Source organism: Rhipicephalus sanguineus, chromosome 5 (genome assembly GCF_013339695.2).
Source record: "Rhipicephalus sanguineus isolate Rsan-2018 chromosome 5, BIME_Rsan_1.4, whole genome shotgun sequence".
Classification (NCBI taxonomy): domain Eukaryota; kingdom Metazoa; phylum Arthropoda; class Arachnida; order Ixodida; family Ixodidae; genus Rhipicephalus; species Rhipicephalus sanguineus.
In genome coordinates this window covers 70600201-70609381 of record NC_051180.1, presented here as the reverse complement: position 1 = coordinate 70609381, position 9181 = coordinate 70600201, and the positions used below count along the sequence as shown (strand labels likewise).

Sequence of the window (9181 nt, the reverse complement as noted above, 5' to 3'; positions counted from 1 at the left end):
CACCTTGGAGGTCAAAGGGTAAGACTTGTTACTCACTACTACGAGCACGACGAGGGACGAACGGGTGCCGCCTTAAGGAGCTTCGCCCCTAAAATAGCCTCCGCTTTACCTTTATTCAACCACAGCAGTGTTCTTTATGTCTTCTGGCGCGTAACTCACACGCTTCCCTTATTGTAAAGAAGTATTTCCAAAGCTCCCAAAATCACTTTATTTGTCTAAACCTTGAAGTGCAACTTAAAAAGTTCGTTCTTTTTTTTTTAGCCCCGCCACGGTGGTCTAGTGGTGATGGCGCTCGACTGCTGATCCAAAGGCCACGGGATCGAATCCCGGCCGCGGCGGCTGCATTTTCGATGGAGGCGAAAATGTTTGAGGCCCGTGTACTTAGATTTAGGTGCACGTTAAAGAACCCCAGGTGGTCGAAATTTCCGGAGCCCTCCACTACGGCGTCTCTCATCATCATATCGTGGTTTTGGGACGTTAAACCCCAGATATTAATATTATTATTCTTTATCTTAGTTATTATTTTTAATAAGACGTTTTTAATCGCTCACTCCATTATTGTTTTATTAGTTTCTCTAACTTCTATGCTTAGTTCACTTCCGGATGCGTTCGCAGCAAAGAACAGAGATTGCACGGACCTAGTAATTTTTGTGAGCCTCCACAAAACTGCCCAATCTTTCTTCTCTAACCATTTGAGATCCTGCTTTTTACTGCCATGTGTTCGCACTTTTGATATTGTGCCTACAAAAACATGTTGAACATAGAGCGTTCTGTTTCAAATTTTTACACCTTCCTGTTAACTCGGTGAGCACAAAGAAATAAAATCGCGAAATTAAAGTTGATGCATGCAAGTGCTCTGCTCTGTAAAAACGAGCTACTACGACAGCAGTTTTATCGCCGTAGTTCCACACATTAATATCTCTGGCCATAAACGAGTAGAATTTGACTGGCGTAACCAGCGCACGCGCAGCGGTGGAGTTTTCTGCGCAGCGGGTAAAAAGCGGTTTCAGCTGTACTCTCCGCAAATACCTGTCCATGTGGTAAAGGGCATCAGTTCTCTATGCAGTGGGTAATGAACCATTTTGCCTGTATTATCCAGAAAAATTTAATTCCAGGAAAATCTAAATAGGTGCCAGAAATTCTGTAAATTTTGCCTAAGAGCCACTTCGTATTAACATTTCCCTCGCGAGTGCGTCTCGTCTCGGTATTACTGGGCGTTCGAAAATTAGTGGCGCCAACGTCCTCATAATGAATATATTAGAGGTGTTTCATATGCGGTTTGCTTGCGGTTTTCGGAATGTTAATATACTATTCTATTGACTTATTCTGCACTTAGGGTTTGGACAAATATTTTTCTTTTTTCTTTTTTTAGGGAATGGATGTAGACATTTGGCGCGCAGTCGATCTATTGCTCATGTAAGTTAATTTTTAGCTTTATTAGTGCGATACGGATGTCACGGTTATTATTATACGTTTAAGATACACTGCTTACATTTGTCGATGTACGTGTGCACAAGAAAGCCACGTAATATTGTCTTACACACTCACACACACTCACACACGCGCACACGCACACACACACATACGCACGCACGCACACACGCACACACGCGCACGCACACGCACACAAAACAAACGATACTTTTAATTTCCTTTACTGCATGACACATCTGTCTCTCAGAAAAGCTAGCTTTACAGTGCCCAGCCCTTCCACCACTCTAGCCTCCACCAATGTGTGACGGGTTTCCAAACAGATTAAAAGACACTGTTTATACCAAACTATTTTCACAGACAGAGGTAGCCCCGACATCTGGATAAGAAATGCTCGTAAAGAATTGGCGAAAGAATCGGCGAAAGAACGAATGACAGCATCGAAATTGGAAAATACCGAAAGATTGCAAAAATATTTTTCAGGAGTTCATATTCCGTGCACATTCGTGCATACCGCTGGCGCAAATGTTTCGAATGCGTCCATGCACTACTTTCAACGTCGCCGCTTCCGTCGTATGCGCATGCATGCCAACAAGCTCCCCCGACGCACTTTATGAAGAAACACGCTCTATCGACAGCGTTAAGCACCGAGACAGCGCTGGAAGGATCGCTAATCCACTTTTCCCAGTATGGCACACGTACATGCATCGATGAATGGAACGGAAAGACGCGTGATGTAAGCAATGTCGACAGTCGTCGAACAAAAAACGAAATATACTAGAAGAAAATATAATGAGAAATAACATTGCCATCGCCGAGTGACATCGATGTAGCGGCGCCTACGTCAGTCGCCGCAATATACAGGCGTGCAGGCTGTGGGCTGCGTTGGTTTTTTGATGGAGCGTGGAAAGTCTCGTGAGTGGGGAATGCAATTCAGATAAACGAAGTTCGCTGTTCGGCATTTGCGTGCTTCCTGGTTGGCATACGGGAAGCTGGAAGCCAGGAAGAACGGAAGCACGTACCGGAAATCCAGCATTGGTTGTTCTTCCTTCGTGAACGAGCGATGTTGAATTACATGCAGAAGTACGTAAGCATCTTCATTGTTCCTTTTAAGCGAACTCAAGGATTAAACAGCGTGAGCTCTGGAAGGATAGATGCCTTTGCCAAGATTCACGGGAGCCAAATGTCACAAAAAATGGAGAAGAGCAAGAATACGTTCCTTTGTAAGTTGACTTTCCTTATGACACTAGATTTTTTCTTTTCTTATATACGCAGCACTGTTACGCCGCTGCCACCGTGCGTGCGCCGTGCCGGTATTTGCTTTCGTCTTGAAATGCTCATACGCTTTGCATATAGTGCTAGCGAAGCGGGCCGGATGGTAGCAACATAGTGTATCACGGACGGACAGAAGGTGGCGCGCTTGTTAACGTGAGCAAGCGCAGCCTCAATAGATCAACGATGTCTACGAGACGTAGCATACATATATGGTAAGGCATTCATGAGAGTCGATAATCAGCGGATGTGTATCGCTCGCGTACTTTGTCCACTTTGAACTGCTCCCTGTATTGGACGGTAATTAAAACAGTTTACAAAGGCGGGCAGTATTCCTCATTTATTTATTTATTTATTTATTTATTTATTTATTTATTTATTTATTTATTTATTTATTTATTTATTTGTTTGTTTATTTATTTATTTATACTGTCAGCCCTTTTTGACGGGTTATTACAGGAGTGGAATGAAATCATATTAAACAGAAATGGGCATAACAGAAACATCAGAAAAGGAACCTTCACTACTGGAACACATATCATTTCACAGGCCATATCAAAACACATACAACAAGTCTACCGTAATTGCAAGGCATGTAGTTTAAGCAGAGAAGTTTACCAATGAAACAAAAGGAAAGAAGGCATCACTGCTGAAACACATATCATATTATAGCACATATCAGAACACCCAATAAATACCATAACATAGTTCCAAAGCACGTAATTTACACATGGCATCGCGGTCTTAGCGGATGGCATCAAAGTACACTATAGAATTTATTGCTTCTAAAAACTCAGTATGTGATTTTATTTTCACAACCGAATCTGGTAACGAATTCCACTGCTGAATCGCCCTAGGAAAGAAGCGGTGCCTGAAACAGTCATTATGAACTTTGTGGGACTGTATGTACATACAGTGTCTGCGTCTAGATGTTTGTTGTGTTTGATTTCAAGGGACTTGTCGTAGCTTCCTTTAACTTGATTATGAATTACTATGAAAAGGAATTTAAGCCTTTCATATCGGGTTTGTTTTTGTAGGGGTGAGAGCTCTGCAAGGTTACATAATTCGGTAGGTGAATGGAAACGGCGGTATTTAACCAATATAAACCTAGAACTAAGGCGCTGTATTTTCTCGAGATTCGAACAGTTAGTTTGGTTATACGGATGCCACACTACTACAGCATATTCGATTATGTGTCTTCGTAAGATTTTATAAGCTAATGTTTTAATTTTTGGGGAGAGGCACCGTGGAGGTCACGTCTCAGGCCCCGTAACACCTTGTTAGCTTTCGAACAAGGGTTATCTACCTGATTCCAACGCAAGTCGGTATACGAATAAAGACTAACAGCTAACTCATTTGGCATCCGACGTGGCCTATTAATTCCCATCTTAATTCCATATGCGCCTAGAAGCGGTGCGGGTAGTTATTTCACTGAAGAAAGAAGAAAGAGATCAAGTAGAAATAAATAAATAATAAACGAACCTCAAGAGGCACCACTGCATAAGGCGAGTAGGAGCAGAGTGAAGGTATAATATATTGGTGAAGCAGAATGAGCTTGTTGCCTGCGGAGTGATAGCGTGAAATGATTCTTATGCGTTTTTTTTCTTCTAACCGAATGTACATTTTCACAACTAGATTACTGATTTTCCCAACCATTTCCTCAACCAGGTTACCGGAAGGTACGTGCTTGGTAAAACCTATAGATGCCAGTACGGGCAGAAAAAGAAATACCGGGTGTTTTGTAGACAACACAGTATGGTAAATGTCGCCTTCAGCAGAAAGAATAATTCCGGTTATCGAGTTACATTATTGCATACGGCAGACGCATCCAAGAAAGTGAAAAAAAAACGTGGTTGATCCCTTCATCATAGGAATCGGTATAACAAGAAAGTGAAATTGTCCTTGCGGAAGTATTTGAATATTTATTCTACATTCATATACGAGATCTTGCACAATGTGTATTCGTGTATGGCACCTATAGCACCGCGTGATGTGGACGCGCCCACGTTGACGCCTGGCGGCATATCTCCAGCCCGACCACTAACATCTATGAACATGATTAAACCTTTTTGGTAGCTTTAGTAGTTAACACACATCTGGACCCAGCATATGGTAAATTCCGCGCAAAGATGGCTTCAACGTGGACATAATAAACACTAACTCGACGTGCACTCTTTCAAAGCATGGTTTTGAGGAGAGACACGGTAAGGTGTGCCCTCCCTAGTAGTCGATGCCAGAGCACTCGGAGTAGGGCGGCGGAGAAACGCCATTAGTACATTTGGAAGTGGCTCTACGCTGGCGATGAGGCATCACACGCTGACGCGAAAGGCGAATCGCGTAACTGCGTCGTCACCGAATCTAATCATCGCGGACGCCGCACTTCACGGACTATAGAGTTTAGAATAACAGAGAGCTGAGCTAGTTGGTAAGTATTCATTCTAAAAAGACAGGGCGTCTCTTCAGTTGTTAGTCGACGTTTGTGGTGTCCTGTCTTCTTTCTTGTGTCCTTGTTTGCACGCCCTGTCTTTTTAGAATGAAGACTATAGAGTTTTCTACAGTATGCTGCAGTATGCTACAAACCTCCGTGGAGCGTGAGACCCAAGTAATATGCACTATGCCGTGTTGAGACTACCGGAACGCTCGCAATCGGTGATCGTTGGTGTCATGATGTATCACTCGTGGCCTCCGAGATTGGCTCCGGCAACGCACCGTTGCTAGTGTTGCTCAGGCCGTTCCACACGCACGGGGGGAGCGTAATCAGACAAAGCGGTGTGACAGCCAGAAGAGCGTATTTATTGGACGCTGAGCTTCTTTACTCAACTTGGGCTGAGGTCGCCATCCCGCGGAATGTTAAAGAGTTAGCAAAAAGATCCCACCGCGGCCGGCCTAGAAACGCGACGGAAAATGCGTCTCGCGTCATGTCTCCCCTCTGGTCCGGCCGTTATTTCTCACGGTTCGAGCGGGGAAAGCGGGGCGAGCGTCTCACGTTTCGAGCTAAGCGAGCGTCCCAGAGCTATTTTTTAATATGGAGAGATGCTATGAGCGAGGCTTGGGCTAAAACCGCCACCTTGCGGCGTAAGGCGTTGACAAAATTACACGTCTTTTGCAAACGCGCCTAATGGGACGGCCGTAGCAACGGTGCAACAATGTCTCGCTGGAGCTAAACGCGGAGGCCATGCATTACTTCACTCTACCACTCTCAGTTGGTGATGCCACCCCACGAACAAGAGCACTGAGAGAGGAAAGTGTGAGAGATAAAAAACGCGTACATGAAGCCTGCTGCATCTGTAACCGCGGCGCAGCGTTTAGAGGGTCCGACACCTATCGTTGCAGACCGAGAGGTGGTGGGTTCGATTCCAGTTTACGGAACCTCTTTCTTCTGGTTTCATTTTCTCTGCCATCCGATCGTGTGCTTTTGGCGATGTATTTCCGTCACGGAAATACGCCATGAATATCTTGGTGGACCCCGGCATAAAACACTTTGGTGACGATTACGATATTGCCTAATCCAAATTCTGAGCGCAGCTGTTTGGGTGTTCTCATATTCCGATAAGGTAAGCAGTGGGAGTATAGAATGGTCCGTTTTAGCGTCAACGTGACGTGGTGAACCTGGCACCACCAACTTCCGCCGCCGCTGGCTGACGCGAACGCTGCGCCGGACTATAAAAGGCCCTTAAGTGTCCGCTAGAGCGTTCCACACACGAAGTGTCCCTTCGACCAGAGCAGGTCTTCTTCTCCCAAGCCTCGCAGGTCAATCCACTTTCTCGTGCCCGTGCGCGAGAGGCATGCGTTGTGCTGTCACAAGAAGTGCGAGCCAGCAAGAGGCATTGCAGACGCTAACACAGCGGCTCGCTGGCTCTCATGGTGGAAGACTCCTTGAGGCAGTCTTACTTTCGTCCTCGTTCGCTCTGTCGGTTACCCCGCGCTCAACGGAGAAAAAGGCGCCTAAGAACTGCCCTCTTAAATATTCTACTAGTTAATTAGGATTCAGCAAATAACTTTCTAAAAAACTGCTTTACAATAAGCGTTGCAAAAGCCGACGAGCTTGCCACATAAATCTGAAAAAGAAAATTTGAGAGCAGCGTGGATATCCAGATATGCATTACCCTGCACAGTTGCGTTAAAATTGCACTTCTCTTCCAGTTACTTTTGTCGCAAAAAGACTTTTTGCGCAGTGATGCACAAAACTAAATATGTAGCTCATGTATTTCGTCGCGCACCTTAGGAATTTTGTACATGGAAGCTGGTGTCACCCTGAAAGTTTCCTTCAAAGCGGACACACCACGCGACATCCCAGGCTACGATTTGTAAAGTGCAATACGTACGTGAACGTAGTGAAAGAAGCACTGTTGGGAATTTCTCTGTCTTAATCGATTGTCCATTTCGATTTCTGACGCAAGTAGCGTCCGTCGCTTAGAGAAATTATGTTCAGCAACTACAATCATGCTATCAGTCAGAGGAGATTTTTTTACATGAATTATTCTATAAGATAAAGAAACTCCATATATCGTGCATCAGCTACGCGATACCGAAAACTTAAAAGAAATATTTCGCTAGAAAGTGCCATTTTGAACGTGCGAGGGTGTGTACGACAAGTGAGAAAGAGAGAGTGAAAGAAATGGCAGCTTGCACCCGTAAAGAAAAGCGTCCCATTAGCTGGGACGACGCTCCCATGTGTGTCCGCTGTTTACATGCACGCTCAAAGCTGCAAGGATTGCATTATTGTCTTTCCGAGCACACGTTGCATTGCTATCTCTTGACCGTTATGCGAACACAGACGCTCCTTTTTTTTTTACTCTTCATATTCTTCAACGCGTCAGATTCGTCTCTTTGTTTTGGCAGATCGAGCACGCTTTTTTTTTTCATGTTTTTACTGCTGTCCGATACGGACCTTGAATAAACTGAATAACCGAGCTTCCTCCCGTCATTCACGAAACAAAATAAAGTTCAAACAGCGAAGGGGCGAGTGTAGCAGGTGACTTTTTTTTTGTTTTCTTGAAGCGTTAAAACGAAGACATCGGCACGTGCTACGATTTTATTAAGTAGAAACAAGCGACGAAAAGCGTGAGACAAAGAAAAAAACAGGTGACTAGAAAAAGAAAACACCCGGTACGACAAAGATGTAAAGAAAAATGCGAAAAACACACATACGTGGCTCATGTTAAACGCCGCATTACAGGCGTTCCGATTCCCTGTCGTCGGTAAGGCACGTCTAGTCCCTTAATGAGAAATCCTATCTATCTATCTATCTATCTATCTATCTATCTATCTATCTATCTATCTATCTATCTATCTATCTATCTATCTATCTATCTATCTATCTATCTATCTATCTATCTATCTATCTATCTATCTATCTATCTATCTATCTATCTATCTATCTATCTATCTATCTATCTATCTATCTATCTATCTATCTATCTATCTATCTATCTATCTATCTATCTATCTATCTATCTATCTATCTATCTGATATCCTCGTAATCATTGCCATTTAGTATTCTTTGTAGGCCTCCTTCAGGGTATAGCGCTTTAGGGCAAACTATACAGGATTCACTTAAAAAACATGGCCGATCCCTCAGTCATAGGAATCGGTAGATCACGAAAGTGAAACATGTATTCACGGAAGTAGCGCTTATTGTGTAGTGATATATGAGAGTTTGTACAATGGCTATTAGTATTTTGCAGCTATAGCACCGTTTGACATTGATGCACCCACGTGGACGCCTAGTGGCACATCTACATCGCGACGACTAACGCCCATACTTATGATTTAACCGTTGTGGCAGCTGAGCTGAAGTTTTAAACATATATCTGGACACAGCGTGTAGTGAATCTCGCGCAAAGATGACATCAACAAGCACGTAATAAGCACTAGTACTCGATATGCACTTTTCGAAGCGTCGTCTGTTAAGGATAGAAATGGAGCGATGTGCGCTCCCGAGTAACAGGGTAACATACGCCTGTGCTCATGCATGCACTACCACAGTGTGTTTCAGCAGCACGCGAGGCAGAAAGAAGTTCGTAGCTTAAGCCGCGAACGCGCGCAGGCGTTCCCCGTCTCGCTGGCCTCTGTATCCACCAAGGCACGATATTGAGTCGTCGACATCGTTGCCTTTCTGCAGCGCTTATTACAGCAGTTTCATTAGTCGGTGCTATCGCACTCAAAGCAGTCGGTGGCGAAACACCGTTGGTGTATGCGGAAGCTGCACTACTCCGACAACAAGCCGTCGCACGCTAGCACGAAGCGAAATCCAAAGAACGTAACTGTGCCTTGAGCAACTCCCCGATGCTAGCGCGGTCAGTGGTTTTCGCTGGTATCGAGACGCTTTAACCATGGCCTTCCGAGATTGCGCGCCGGCGCGCAATCTCGGAAGCCATGCTTCAACTGCGTCAGTGTCGAATCGTTCCGTATCGGTGCTAGTAAGTGTCATCACGCATTAGTGCACTTGACCGCTCAAAAACGGCGGCATCGCAC

At 44.6% G+C, this 9181-nt stretch overlaps 1 non-coding gene across 1 annotated transcript; it reads left to right on the top strand.

Moving 5' to 3' along the window:
• Positions 1-265: 265 nt before the first annotated feature.
• Positions 266-338, top strand: Trnas-gcu (transfer RNA serine (anticodon GCU)). Its single transcript has one exon. It is a non-coding gene; the product is annotated as a tRNA-Ser (tRNA).
• The last annotated feature ends 8843 nt before the right edge of the window (positions 339-9181 follow it).